At 44.9% G+C, this 16163-nt stretch overlaps 2 protein-coding genes across 2 annotated transcripts in view; both read right to left on the bottom strand.

Moving 5' to 3' along the window:
- The window catches only part of LOC140720845 (uncharacterized), a 202431-nt gene that overhangs the window by 163408 nt on the left and 22860 nt on the right, over positions 1-16163 (bottom strand). The window lies entirely within an intron of this gene.
- Positions 1-16163, bottom strand: part of LOC140720808 (uncharacterized) — a 290042-nt gene that overhangs the window by 118704 nt on the left and 155175 nt on the right. Inside the window, exon 4 of the mRNA XM_073035651.1 lies at positions 460-627. The gene's annotated coding sequence lies outside the window, so the exon portion shown is untranslated. The remainder of the gene's footprint in view (positions 1-459; positions 628-16163) is intronic.

The following is a 16163-nucleotide window of genomic DNA, read 5'->3' on the forward strand; positions in this document are numbered from 1 at the left end:
GGTGATGGTGAGAGGCTGTTTCTTGGACTCAAGTCCCGTGCTTAGTGACGTTTCCTGAGGTTACGCCCATTGCTACTTGTCATCTATGTCAATAATCTGGTTGAGAAAGTACAGGGTATGGGTAGAGAGTTTGCAGCAAGTTCAAACAATTAATCTTTTTGAAAGGCAGTCAGCATAAACACTCCCCTCTCTTTCCCTCTCCCCACTCAGAACTGACCAACAGCTACATCAGAGGATGCAAGATCTTGAACTGAGTAACCACTGTGAGGGAATGGGAGAGGTTTTAAAGGGCTGGGCTGCTGGAAGCACATTACCAGACCTGGAGTGATTGCAACTGGGTCTGACAGAGGCATAACTGGTACTTCTGGGCACATTCAGTCTCACTCCAACCATTTCCTACCTTCCCTTACACAGGTACGTAATGTCTAAAGGACCAGTGTTTGAGTAAACGAGACTCACCAAACTTTCTCCTGACTGAATCAATGGAATCTCCGAGTCAGATGGGTTCTCTCCAGTTGATGCTCTCAATCCTCGGGCTGGTTCACTTGTTGCTGTTCCCTCGTCTTCAGTCGTGGTTTGCCTCCAGTTGGGGTTTTTCTTCAAATAAATCTCTCACCACAGGTCTAACTTTAACCAGAGAGACAATGAAGCACATTAATAATGAAAAGGAGAACTAAACATTTCTGCTTAATGTTACTAAGAACAAAACTCACTGAAATTTAAACACTGAAGGCAGATTTAATGATCTCAGTGAACAATCTTTTATTGTCCCTCACACGTCACAGGATAATATGGGATAGGAAGGAGCCATCATTCAGTCATGGTGAGACATAAGACACAGGAACAGAATTAGGTGATTCGATCCATCTGGTCTGCCCACCATTCAATCACGGCTGATTTTTATTCCAACACCACATCCCTGCCTTCCTCCTGTAACCCTGCAGCTACTTAGCAATCATGAGTATATTAATCTCTGTCATAAATATACCCAAATGGCAGCCTCAACCACACTCTGTGGCAACAAATTCCACAGATCAGACATCTTTTCGCCAAAAAAATTTTCTCATCTTACTTTTTAGGGGAAGCATCTTTATTCTGAGACCGTGCTGTCAGATCACAGACTCCCTGTCTAATGGAAACATCCTCTCCATGTCCACTGTATCCAGGCTTTTCAGCATTCGGTAGGTTTACTTAACCATACATCCCTCCACCACCCCCACCGTCCCTCTGAACTCCATTGAGCAGAGGTCCAGAACCATCAAATGCTCCATCGATCATTCCTGAGATTACTTATGTAAACCTTGTTAGCAACAACTGTACTGAGCACATCTCCAGGAATAACAGACAGATTGGTATCAGGATAATTTAAAGGGAAACATTGTGCTTTCTTTACTGTTCTACTATCACATGTGTTGGCGCGTGGCCAAGTGGTTAAAGCGTTGGTCTAGTGATCTGAAGGTTGCTAGTTCGAGCCTTGGCTGAGGCTACGTGTGTGTCCTTGAGCGACGACACTGGTGCCAAGCTGTATGGGTCCTAATGCCCTTCCCTTGGACAACATCGGTGGCGTGGAGAGGGGTGACTTGCAGAGACTCCAACGGAGGCCTACAAACTATCACAGCCATTTTCATTTCCAGGTTAAGACAGGTCCATGTCATGAAATATAAACCAAGAAATAAAAAGAAACTGGAATTACCAGAAACACTCAGCAGGTAAGAAACAGCTTACAATACAATTCAATGAATAACATTTCATCAGATTGAGTTCAAACATTTTCAGTTTTTAGTGTAGATCTCCAGCACAGCTGCCTGATTTCCACTGTGTGACAGTGGTGGGGGGGGGGGGGGGGCGGAGATTTCCAAACACAGTTTGAACACCAGACTCAGGGTCTATTTCTACTGTTGTAAACACGGAACAGCCCATTTACTCACAGCCTCTTCCTGTGAGGATGGAATGGGAACTCATCCTCTCCTCAGATTGGCAGTCATTGCTTCCAAAGGAACTCCAGAAACAAACATCTGATCCCAGACCAGAAATACTCACTCAACACCTCACAAGCCCAAACAGCTCAATCCCGGGTCCATTTTACCTGGATCAAAAACCGTGATCTCCCAGGACCCAACCTCACAGACTCACACAGCTGAATCTGCCACTCACCGACCCTGAACGTCTCACACATCGGCCCCACATCTCACACTGGGTAGTGCAATCTAGGATTTCACCACAACCAATGTCCAGCTGCTCAAAATTTCTGCTTCATTGCAGGACGAGCATCCAGCCCCATCTGTAGAAGCTCAAATCAACGTCAAAGCCAAAACACCAACAGTTCCATTTGCCTGGAATGCCGATCACAGGATTAGAGCCCAAGCACCAACTCTCCCAGTACTCTTTGCTGCCAGTAAAATGCTGCAGTGTGTCAGCCCGTCACTGTTCATAAACTAGCACCTCCACACCAATGCACAACAGAACTGGTACCTGATGACCCTCCGGCATTCCAGCTAACAATAACCGATTCTGGAAATGACTCAGCGAGGCCAAAGGTACAAAAGAACACTTCACAATGAAGACAAGGGTTAGAAGAAAGTTTGCTGATATATAACATTGAGGAGGTGGGATACGAGGCGGACTGAGGATGACCCAGATGGGAGATGTATATCACTGAAGCGGGGTTGGAGAGTGTGAGGAGACTGGACAGAGGTTGAACAAGATGAGCAGATGGAACCAGGTGGGAGAAGGGATCAAGGACGATCACTGATGGTCCTCCAGCAACACATAGGTACTGAATGAATAGTACATACTACTGTACAAAAGATTCTAAAATGACAGGATTAGCAAAAATAACAAGAACTTTGCCAGATATACTTTGACCCTCACCAGATTTGTATCAACACACCATAGAAAGTTTCCCATCCGGACACTTCACGCTTTGCATGGTAACTGCTCCGCCCGTGACTGTGAGGAATGGCAGAGACCTTTGGATCCAGATCAGCACATCACAGAAACCATCCTCCCCCCTAGACTTCCCAGTCCCTCGGTAAAGCAGGCAGTGAAACCAAAGATCCCCACAACCTGGGTCGTTCTCCTTTCTCACCCACCCCAGTCCGGGAGAAGACACAACAGCCATAACGCTCCATGACAAATGTGAGGAGCCTCAGGAAACGAGGCGAGTTCGGGGGAAGTTAACGGGACTCAGTGGCCAACATCAGATATCCCCAACACAACATGGAGGATGCGTGACCACCCATCTGGAGATTGTGAACATGCACAAAGAGATCGTTACATCTGCGGTTAAATGGGAGGGGCAAATGGGATCACGTGACCGGTGGGGGTCTAACACCCCAGGCATAGTCTCCAGCTTCCCAGCACTCTGTGGAAATAAACAGACGCCCCTCACACCTCCTCTCACCTTAAATGTATGAGACATTTCAACCCCCAGGAAAAGTATATCGTCTGTCCACTCTATTCCTCTCGTAATCTTATAAACGTCCATCCAGTCTCACCCCAGCCTGCGCCGCTCTGGAGAAAACAACACAAGTTTGTCCAGCCTCTTGTTATAGCTCATGCCCTCTAATCCAGGCAGTGTCCTGGTAAACCTCTTCTGCGCCCTCTCCAAAGCCCCGACATCCTTCCGAGAATGGGAGCGACCAGAACTGTATGAAACACTCCAGATGTGGTCTAACTAGTTTTATAAAGCTGCAACACAACTTCATGACTTTTGAACTCAGTGCTTCAACTAATAAAGATAACCATGCCATTTGCCTTCTTATCGACCCGATCAATCTGTGCAGTCTCTTTCAGGGAGCGATGAACTTGGAGTCTAAGATCCCTCTGATCATCGACACTGTTCAGGGTTTTGCATTTAACACTGTACTGTCTCATACATTCAGGGGTGCAGTGCTACCAGAGCTCACCGGAGAGCCCCGCCGACACCTCTGTAAAAAAGTCAAAATAAGCAAGTACGGAATTTAACAACCCCGGATATTAAATAGAGGGAATTTTACGGAAGCGGGGATGTTGGCTGGTGGGGACAAATACCACTAAGAACATTAGAATATTTGATCGTTTTTGGTGAAATCCTGGAGCTGTGACTGTTTTTAATTTAGGTATTTGTGAAATTCCTTCTCGCTCGACCCGTTGTCCAAGGAAGCTAGGAAATACCTGTACACAAATGCAAGCATTTTTCCGCTCTTTCCAATTTGTACCATTGGATACCAGGAAGGAGCTATATTAAGCACGGAATGAACATCGAAACCTATGTTTAAGCGTCGAAAATAATGAAAGAAAAATTCACTGCTCGCTCATCTTCGGCCTGATTTTGATGAAATATTCAAGGTAATCATCCAAGATCCTCTTCTACACCTGGATAAATTTAGTTTTGTTTTGGAAGCCAAATGGAAAAAAAAAATTCTAGGCTACAAGCTAGTTTTACGTCATTCCATATAATTAGTGGCTGATTAAATCCTTGGCCTCGCTCCACTAACTGTAGTTGATTGAAAAGAGGCTCTTGTTCTCTTTGTGTTGATAGGAAAAAGAGTAATTTAGTTAGGCAATGAACGAGATGAAATGCATTTCCAAATCTCCCAGTTGGTTGCTCTCCTCCCGTTAACATTTGTCACTTCCAAAATACAATATTTTCTATTCGTATAGTTGTGATAATAATTTATGTAAAGATTCAAGCTTCTTTAACTTTTTATATATTTAAACACTAAACAGGATGTACAAAGTTCGAACCATGTAACACCTGACGTGTGAGGATATTTTGAGTATCGATACTCACAGGTACACTTCAATATATTGAGAAAGGGATGGAGCAGTGGACCCAGAGTGAAGTGATAAGCAGGTGAGAGGACGTACAAAGACAGAGAGGATGAGAGGGAGTGGGAGGGAGGGGTGTGAGGTAAATTTGTTCACCGGAAGGGGAAATTGATATTCATGCCATCAGGTTGGGTGGGGGCACCCAGACGGAATATAAGTTGCTGATCCTGGATCCTGAGGGTCGCCTCATCTTGGCAAGGGATGGGATGACACGTCGGAACGGGAATTGGAATTGGAATTGAAATGTTTGGACATCGGGAAGTCCCGCTCGGAGTGGATAGTTCAAAGGTTAATTTATTATCAAAGCAGGTATTCATAAATAACGCTGAGTTTTTTCTTCTCCAGAGAACCACGAAACAAAGAAAGCATGAAAGTCGTTCAGAGAGGGAAAAAAATGAAACTCCCTCCCCATCCCCCGCATCAAAAAGGACGGCATCCCGATCATCAACCCCCAAAACCCACCCCTCCCGCACAAAAGGGAAGAAATATATCGACACCCGTTAAAAAACACACCTACCCGGCACAACTGCGGAGGAGCCGGTGTCACCAGTGTCGAGGCGGCCGCATCGGGAGCAGCGGACACAACGGGCGACCCCGGAAGATTCACAGGTGAAGTGTCGCCTCACCTGGAAGGATGTTTGGACAACGGAGAGAGTTCGGCCATCCGGCCCTTTCACTGTGACACCCCGAACTCCACATCAAATCCGTCCAAACGAATCTGGGTAAACTTTAATGACCAATAAATATAATTCCTCTCAGCATTCAGCTGTCTGAATGATCCCCTGACTCTGAGAGGAAGGGGCATCTATGGTCCACACTGTCAGGGTGTTGAGTTTACCAGGAGACAAAGACTGCAGGGACGAGAGGTTTTCTGTTGACTAATAAACTGTGTGTGGACCCCGCTGGCAATTCTGGTGTTGTGACCCGAATCGAGACAAACACCACGCTGCCCACTCCACCAACAACACGGCACAGCCGGACACATAACAGGGGCTTTACATCCCACAACACTGGATTCAGTGATGAAACCCGTGATTAATGTTGTCTCACCAAAAAGTCCATTAACCCTAACCCTGCAATATGGTGTAAAATCCTGCTCCCCATATTAACACGGGTTATACAGACCAAAGAACAAACTGCCGGAGGAACTCAGTGGGTCGGGCAGCATCTGTGGAGGGAAATGGACCGTCAACATTTCGGGCCGAGACCCTCCCTCTGGACTGAGAGTGGACGGGAAATAGTTAGAGAAAAGAGGTGAGGGGTGGGGATGGGGCAAGAGCTGGGGAGTGAGAGGTGGATCCAGGTGAGGGGGGATGTGGAATGTGAAAATAGTGACAGGGGTGGGAGGTGAGTAGTTGGGGCAACACGGGGCTGCAGAAGATGGAAATTAATTCCATAGCGGATGAACAAAGAGGTTAGAGATTATTTGTGATAGAGAGTGCAATGAAGAATCACCTGACTGATCCCTGGAGAGGTGGGGTCATAACCTGAAGTAAGATCAAATGTGATAACTCTAAATGTCATTTAGAGAGTCGAGGACTGAGAGGTGAACACAGTGAAATGCACAGCATCTTTTCCGGTTGAACCAGGGATCCCAGTCTCTGAAAAAGGGGATGGGAATCGAGCCCGTGACTCTGTGACCTGGGGGTGGAGGGAAAGTGATCGGGGTAGATATGGTGTGGAAAAGTAGACATGCATCTGGTGTAAATATGGAAAAATGTGGGGAATGCGGCGGATGGGTCGGGCAGTGTGTGAGGGCCGAGGAGCAGAGTCATCGGTTCAGGTCGGAGTCCCTCCACCAGTCACCTGATCCCGTTTCCTGTTCACTTTTTTCTGCAGATCTGCAGCATTTGCGGGTCACTGCTCTACGTGTACGTGGAGCTTCACCTTTGTCCCCTTCAGACAACGCAATGGATCCGGATCAAATAGATCCAAACAATTAAAATAGTTTATTACATTTACACAATCAGAATAGTTTATTACATTTTTATTTTTTTTCTATTTTTGTACTATATATATACTTATTTTAAATCACAATTGTTAAAATCTTTTGTTAAGAATTAGGTTCTACTGCTACGGCAGAGACAACGAATTTCATGACACATGCCGGTGCTATTAAACCTGATTCTGATATTAATATGGGAGACCCACCACCGGTCACCTGATCCCATTTACTGCAGATCGTAATGTGAGATTGAAGCATTTTCCATATATTTGCTTTTCACAGAAATGACAACAGGTCAGTTTCCTTCTGTGGTTCCAGAGCAGAAGCTCAGTCTGTCTAATATTTCCACACAATTAAAATGTGGAATTTGTTTATTATCATCACGTACTGAGCTACAGTGAAAATCTTGCCTGATGTACCATCCACACAGATCGATACATTACAACAGTACATTGAGCTCATATACAACAGAAAAATAACTGCAACAAAGCATTATGGCTGCAGAGAAAGTGCAGTGCAGATAGACATATGGTGCAGGGTCACGTCGAGTTACACTGGAAGGCCGAGTCCATTTTATCATTCATTTAATTGCCGACAGGAAGCCATCCTTCAGCCTGGTGGTACACCAGGAACACCTTTAAGTCTTTTGTATCTCTCTGCCAATGTGGGAGCGGGTTTGCAGCAACAATGTCCAGGTTATGAGGTTCTTTGTGTACATGGCCTGCTTTTCCAAGGGAGGGGAAGTGTAGGGAGAGTCCATGGAGTGGAGACTTGTTTCTCTGATGTTCTCTGCTCTCCAAAGTTCTCTGCAGTTCCTTGCAGTCATGGGCAGAGCAGTAGCCATACAAAGGCATGAAGTATCGACAAGGAGCTCAGAGACCTCGGCCTTCACCCTGCCTTGTGTAGCTGGATTTTGGACTTCCTGTCAGATCACCGGCAGGTGGTAACAGTGGGCTCCATCTCCTTTGTCTCGCTGACCCTCAGGACACATAACCCACAGGGTTGTCTCTTTGGCCCTGTCATTTACTTTCTGTGCACCCATGACCTGTGTTGCCACCCACAGCTCCAATCTGCTAATTAAATATGCTGAGAATACTACATTGATTGGCCTAATCTCAAATAATAACTTTCAATCGATCAAATGCCTCCTTACAAGGTTCAGTCCAAACAAACTTTCCACCCTTCTTCAGGAGATTAGTCAGAGGAAGAGTGATAGCAGCAAAGTTCTTACAGAACTTACGATAATATCCATCCATTCCCAGAAACCTTCTAAGAGCCTTCCTAGCAGTCAGAATAGGAACTTGAGATATTGCCTGGACTTTTGCCCGAACAGGAGCCAACTTCCTTTGAGCTACAACATAGCCAAGACAGGTCACAGAGGCATGGCCAAATTCACTCTTAGCCAAGTTAACTGTAAGGCTGGCCTGGGAAAGCCTGTCAAACAGCTTTTCTACTGCAGAGATATGCTCTTTCCCAAGTGTCACTCCCTGTGACAAAGACATCAATATAGGCATCTGTGTGTCCTAACCCTCGAATTACAAAATCAATCATTCTCTGGGATGTTCCTGGAGCATTTTTCTTTCCAAAAGGCAAAACATTGTATTCATACAACCCAGATGGTGTCACAAATGCAGAAATTTCTCTACCTCTGTCCGTCAATGGAACACACCAATACCCTGTCAACAGATCAATCTTTGTAAGAAATTAGCTATTCCAACCTTATCGATGCAATCATCCACCCTAGGGATAGGACAGGCATCTGTTTTTGTTACTGCATTTACCTTCCCATAATCAGTGCCTCTGAGACCTACTGAATCTGTTTCCACACTTACAACAATTGCTCAGCCAATTTACATTTTCTACTGTTATGATACCAGCCCCCTCCTTTGTGAGAATTGCAAGAGCCCTAGTGAAAGGGGGGTCAATGACCCGAGAGAGAGAGCAAGAGAGAGAGAGAGACAGGCCGAATGGACACAGGAAATGGAAAGACAGCGACGTGCTGGATACCGCATTCCACTGGGACAAAAGCTGGCGACTGTGGCATTGTTCTCAGGAGACACCTGGGAACTGCAGACGTGCCAACTCGCAGGGACATTGTAAAGCCCTCGGGCAAAGTGGGCTGGTTGAGAGAGAGATTGCATCACCTGCAACCTGATTGACACCTGAGATCCCGTGAGGCAGTATAAAGAAGGGTCTGAAAGAGGACGACCCTCAGACGCACCAAGGAGACACCAAGAAGCACGATAACGCTTCCCATGGGAACGGGAAGCCATTTTGAAGGAAGCCACGTGCGTTAAATTCCGAATGCGGGGTTTGTGGCTAGAACCAACGGAAGATCGCTTTTAACTAACAACGGGGAAGATCGCTCCCCTGATTCCACGGATGTTTTGGGCAAGTTTTTCCGTTTATCTCTCTCTCTCTCCAACACGTGAAACCAAAAGGGAAAAGCCTGCAGACTTCAGAGTGACTCTTTATATTTCCAATTGGACTCAGTATTATACCCTAGACAACGAAAGAGCTTATTTCTGAGTGATTATTAATGTACCTGCGTTTTAGATTGAGTATTGACGCATGTTATCTGAATGTTTGTATTAACCTTAATTTTTGTGCCCCTTTATTAATAAAACTTTTGAAAATAGTACCATTGGACTTCAACTGACATATCTATCTTTGCTGGTAAGTGAAACCAGTTACTGGTTTCATAACAAGTGGGGTTCTCGTCTCGGGATTTGACACCAAAAAGGGGGAGGTCAGTCAATCGGGATTGTAAGTCAAAAAAAAATAATTTGGATCTGGTACGCAGGTAGCCAGACAGAAAAACCAGCAAAGATGGACGTGTGTGAATTTATGAAAAACGCGACTGTGGCGGCGCTAGAGGTGAGCACCAAATCAGACTTGTTAAATTTGGCGAAGGGGTTAGAGGTGGAAAACGAGCAGGATCAAGCTGAGAGGCAAAGACAGCATGAAATTCGGATCAGAGAGTTAGCTGCAGCCGAGAGAGCGGCAGCGGGGAGAGAAAGAGAGAGGGAGGAGCTAAGGAGAGAGCGGTTTAATGTTAGTCGGGAGCTGAGAGTAGTACCTCCGTTCGAAGAGACGGATGTTGATAGTTATTTCTTGTTTTTTGAAACGGTGGCAGCTATGATGCCGACCCGCAGACTGGCGAGTGCGGTGGCCCCGCCCCTAGAGTCCCAAAGCTATCGCGCATGCGCAGTCACTCGCAGCCTGTCCCGAAAAGCAGTGAGCAGTTTAAATCGGGCCAGCAGTAATCTGGCCAAGATGTTTTTACCGACCCTGTACCATGAGGGTTCCGAGGGTGGTAAAACAGAAAGCAGTAAAGTAAAAGGGGGTAAGGGAGAGGAAATAGCCCTGCCCTTAGTGAAGAGAAAGGTCCTAGAGGTAGGAACTAAAGTTGAGAAACGGATAAAGTTGTTAAAATGTCCAGAGTTGGACATGGTTAATCTGTCTGGTCTGGCAGAATTGTTTGAAGAAGTTCAGAGTTCTAAAGGTGTTCTCGATGGTCCCGAGAGTGAAATGAGGGCAGTCTTAGAGAGGAAGGGTATCCTTGCTGTGGAGAAGTCAGCTGAAATGGCCGAGGAGGTTGTTTCAGCTCGCAGGGTTGCGCCTTCCCCAACGGGGGGCTGCCTAGAAAGTAACTGGAAGGATCGGGGGACGTTAGAATTTGAAAAAGGTACGGGTATTGAAAGCCTGGAAGGGGCCAATGTCCCGTTTGAGTGTGTCCAAGATGGGGGCGCACGTGGTGCTGAACCTGGTAACAGAGCTCAGGGGAAGTCTGAGGTGTTTGATTCAGGGGAACGGGGCGGCCGTCTTTGTGGATCAGATAGGGTTGGTTCAGTAGGAAAAGGGTTAACCTTGGTAACCGTGGGAAGTGTGAGTTCCACGGTGTTTGTATTCGAGAGTGGGGCCAAGGTTAATGCCGAATTTAAGGGGGGGAATGAGGATTGTTATTGAAGGAAACGGAAAGTCTGTAGTTCCCAAGTCGAAGGAAGAAATTTTAAACCTGGCAGATCGCTCACAGAGTGAGTCGGGAAATAGCGGGGCCCCCCACTCTATTGTTACGCCAGGGTGGGGTGTGAAGAGGTTGCATTCGAAATGCTACCTGAAAGAGGAGTTGGAATTAAAAACAAATAGCCTGAAGGGTCTTGACAGTTTGGGGCATGGTGTTGAAAAAATAGCCCCGATGAACGAGGCGGGCGGGAGTTCACCACGCCAAATTACTCAAAGTCCCAACGGGGGGACTCGCCAGAAAAGAGGTGACGGTTAATGGGGATGCCATTTTTTTTAAACAGCAAAGCAGGTTTTACGGGTTGAGCCAAAGCCTGTGAATAATAAAGACAGACCTTTGGAGACCTGCCGGCGAAGTAAACCGACCGAAACGATTAGTATTCGCATAAACTTTTGTAGATGCACCTAAGCTAAGATCACACCTCCGCAGTTTTGTTGCTGAAAACAATAAATAAATAGGTGGTTATTGAATTGAAGTCTGATGCTGCCAGGCGTTAGCATGGCACGTGAGGTTAAGGTATTAAAGGAAAGGGGCACTGTAATTGTTAACTGTTTAGATGCTGACTTGAATGTATAACTGTATTACTCTGTAGTGAAAAGAAAAGCTTCTGTATTGTGTTAGATTCAAAATTTCTGTAAGACTCTGTACCACTCTGTGTTTTTTTACCGCTGGTAAAAAAAACCTTTAAGAGGGGAGGTGTTATGATACCAGCCCCCTCCTTTGTGAGAATTGCAAGAGCCCTAGTGAAAGGGGGGTCAATGACCCGAGAGAGAGAGCAAGAGAGAGAGAGAGAGACAGGCCGAATGGACACAGGAAATGGAAAGACAGCGACGTGCTGGATACCGCATTCCACTGGGACAAAAGCTGGCGACTGTGGCATTGTTCTCAGGAGACACCTGGGAACTGCAGACGTGCCAACTCGCAGGGACATTGTAAAGCCCTCGGGCAAAGTGGGCTGGTTGAGAGAGAGATTGCATCACCTGCAACCTGATTGACACCTGAGATCCCGTGAGGCAGTATAAAGAAGGGTCTGAAAGAGGACGACCCTCAGACGCACCAAGGAGACACCAAGAAGCACGATAACGCTTCCCATGGGAACGGGAAGCCATTTTGAAGGAAGCCACGTGCGTTAAATTCCGAATGCGGGGTTTGTGGCTAGAACCAACGGAAGATCGCTTTTAACTAACAACGGGGAAGATCGCTCCCCTGATTCCACGGATGTTTTGGGCAAGTTTTTCCGTTTATCTCTCTCTCTCTCCAACACGTGAAACCAAAAGGGAAAAGCCTGCAGACTTCAGAGTGACTCTTTATATTTCCAATTGGACTCAGTATTATACCCTAGACAACGAAAGAGCTTATTTCTGAGTGATTATTAATGTACCTGCGTTTTAGATTGAGTATTGACGCATGTTATCTGAATGTTTGTATTAACCTTAATTTTTGTGCCCCTTTATTAATAAAACTTTTGAAAATAGTACCATTGGACTTCAACTGACATATCTATCTTTGCTGGTAAGTGAAACCAGTTACTGGTTTCATAACACTACGTTCATGCGATATGGGTGTTGTTTAATCGGTTTGGCTTGACCAATATCTGTGTCATGTACTGAGACCGTGGTTTGCTTGGGAACATCGGGAAATAAATCTTTAAACTTCAGAACTAATTCCTTCAGCTGTTGTTGTTGCTTTGGCTGCAGATGAGCAAACTTGTTATCAATATTTTCTGGAACAACGGAGTTCATTACTCTAACTGGGACCATGTTTGGCTTGTGAAAAGTCTCAGACGAGTCTATTGTTTCATTCTCAGGGTTGCCAGATTCATATATTTTGACAACAACACTCACAGATGGTGCCTGATTGTCAAAATAAGGCTTTATCATATTTATGTGTACCAGCTGTGTTAGTTTACGTCGGTCGTGTGTTGTACTAACATAATTCACATCATTAAATTGAGAGACTATTTCATATGGTCTATTGAATTTCACCTGAAGTGGATTCGTCAACATAAGACAAGCACCTTATCCCCCACCCGGTATTTTCTTTCGCAACCCTGCTTAACAAACCAACACTTCATTTTGTTTTGAGAAATCTTTCAGTTTTGTTTCGGTAGACTACAGAATTGGTGTAGTTTATTTTTGAACTTTAAAACATAGTCTAACAAGTTAACATGTACATCCCCAGAAATCCACCGCTCCTTTTACAAGGTCAAAGGTCACCTCACTCTGCGACCAAATACGAGTTCAAATGGAGTAAAGCCCAATGATTCCTGAACCGACTCTCTTACTGCGAAGAAAAGCAAATGTATTCCTTCATCCTAGTCGTTTCCATTTTCAACACAGTATGTCTTGATCATTTCATGTCTTGAGCGTAGAGTGAAATTTTTCTAAAGCCCCTTGTGATTCCGGATGGTATGGAGACGATGTAATTTCTTTTGCTCCCAGTTCATAAACTACCTGCTGGAATAACCCAGATGTAAAATTACTTCCTTAATCAGACTGGATTTCTTGAGGCAAATCGAATAAAGTAAAAAAAAACTCGGTAAGAGCCTTCGACACATTTTTAGCTTTAATATTTCTGAGAGGCATTGCCTCTGGGAATCTGAATGCAGTACACATAATAGTTAGCAGATACTGATGGCCAGCTTTAGCCTTTGGCAAATGGGCCAGCACAATCCACTATAACTTTGGAAAAGGTTTCACTGAATGCAGGTATAGGCTGGAGTGGGGCCACTGGGATGACCTGATTAGGTTTAGCCACAACTTGACAAGTGTGACAAATCCCAGCATTAATTTCTGGTTTACCCTGGTTATCCCTGCTACTCTTTTCGAAACTCTTATTCAGGGTAAACATAACCTTATGAGTTAAAGCAAACTGATCTGCTAATCTAGCAGACTCCTGCATAGTGGCAGCATCATTTCCATCTAAATACGTCTTTATGTCATCAGGCATGCACTTTTTGAATTCTTCAATTAAAACCAACTCTTTCAAGCTGTTAAAATCATCATTTACATTTTTATATGTGCACCAGCGGGAAATACACACAAATTTCTCATAAGCAAATTCCATATAAGTCTGGTTCACAGATTTCTTCAAATGTCTAAACTTTTGCCTGTATGCTTCTGGGACCAACTCATAAGCTCTGAGCACAGCCTGTTTCACTAGGTCGTAATGTGTGGTGCATGGCCAGCTGGTTAAGGTGTTGAACTAGCGATCTGAAGGTCATGATTTCGAGCCTCAGCCAAGGCAGCGTGAGTGTCTTTGAGCAAAGCACTGAACCATACACTGCTCCTGCACGTTTATAGCCCAGTAGCGATGATTGGTGCAGTATAAATAATCAGCTGCTTCATCAACTGTCAAAGCAGAATCGGCTTGCTGAGCCTTCCCCTTTGTTATACTTTATGAGACAATTTTCTGTCTGTGTTTCTGCCTCTCTAGCCACAAACTGCCTCTGCCTTTCCACAGCCTCCATCTTTAATTTTTCTCACTTGTACTGGAGCTCAAGCTCACTAGGTTTACTTTCAGGAAACACCTCCAACTCCTCCACTTTAAACACACTCTCAGAAACATAATGTTCAGCTATTATCCTCTGCATCTGTGCCCTCCTCATTGTCAATTTCACCTTAGCAAGATGTAACCTTTCAGCAATACTCAACAACTCAACCCTTCTGGCATCCTCTAATGCCTCAGAGGCTGGCGCTTCCTGACATCGATCAACATCCATTGCTGCAAATTTTCCACACAGAAATAAATCAAAAGAGATTTCCCCAATGAAATCGATAATTAATCAATCCTCAAATTTGATCATATCCCAGATGCAGGCCCCATTTTGTTATGAACCGTAACGCTTCAGAAACGAACCAGCAGCAACAGACTACTACTGGAGTCTGTTTTTGATGTGAAAACCACAATGCTTATTAGTATCCACTTATAATATAGTAACTTAAGCAAGTTAAACAAAAATTAACAGTGTTATGTGTATGTATGTGTGTAAATATAACTCCCAAACTATTGAGCTCGGGGGAAACAAGGCTTGGAGTCTTCAGATGGTAAAGTATGAAAGTTCAGTTCATCCACAAAATTGGTGATGAGAGAGATATTTGTAATTCAGGGTAAATGTCGAGAGAAGACAGTTATGTTGAACAGCAAGGGAGATGAGGCTGAGTACAGAGCTATGGTGGAAATCTTTGTCACATGGTACGAGCAGAATCATCTGCAGCTTAATGTGAAAAATACTAAGGAGCTGGTGGTGTACCTGAGCAGGGCTAAGGCACCAGTGACCCCTGTTTCCATCCAAGGGGTCAGTGTGGACATGGTGGAGGATTACAAATACCTGGGGATACGAATTGACAATAAACTGGACTGCTCAAAGAACACTCAGGCTGTTTACAAGAAGGGTTAGAGCCGTCTCTATTTCCTGAGGAGACTTAGGTCCTTTAACATCTACCAGACGATGGTGAGGATGTTCTACGAGGCTGTGGTGACCAGTGCTATCATGTTTGCTGTTGTGTGCTGGGGCAGCAGGCTGAGGGTAGCAGACACCAACAGAATCAACAAACTCATTCGTAATGCCAGTGATGTTCTGGGGGTGTAACTGCACTCTCTGGCGGTGGTGTCTGAAAAGATAATGCTGTCCAAGTTGCATGCCATCTTGGACAATGACTCCCATCCGCTCCATAATGTACTGGTTAGGCACAGGAGTACATTCAGTCAGAGACTCATTCCACCGAGATGTAACACTGAGCGTCATAGGAAGTCATTCCTGCCTGTGGCCATCAAACTTTTCTAATCTTCCCTCAGAGTGTCAGACACCCTGAGCCAATAGGCTGGTCCTGGACTTATTTCCACTTGCAAAGATTAACTTATTATTATTTAATTATTGATGGTTTTATATTGCTATATTTCTACACTATTCTTGGTTGGTGCGGCTGTAACAAAACTCAATTTCCCTCAGGATCAATAAAGTATGTCTGTCTGTCTGTTCTACAGGTTACACAGTGTTAAAATGAGAGAACAGTAGCTGTAGATTTTATCCGTCATCTTTACAAATCTACATACGAATTATCACCGAAAGTGACTTGTCATGAGGGGTATCATCTACAAATGAATGACCACATCACACCTAGGCAAGGGTTAACACATAAGTGGTCTCCACAGGATATCCCAAATCAGATCCACTCCTATGGGTTAAATGAGGTGACAACCACACATTCGATGTATGGTGAATGGATAATTAACCCACCCTTGTGGGCAAAGGAAATTTCTAAACAGTGTTCCCAGTTCTAAACAGGGAACTTTGGCCACTCGTTCCCTGGTTTCAATCCTTCCAGTTTTCATTCATCTCCGTCTGCCTCTGAGTGTCTGTGTCCTCAGTTAAAACTAAAC

Source organism: Hemitrygon akajei, unplaced genomic scaffold, assembly GCF_048418815.1.
Source record: "Hemitrygon akajei unplaced genomic scaffold, sHemAka1.3 Scf000047, whole genome shotgun sequence".
Taxonomy (NCBI): domain Eukaryota; kingdom Metazoa; phylum Chordata; class Chondrichthyes; order Myliobatiformes; family Dasyatidae; genus Hemitrygon; species Hemitrygon akajei.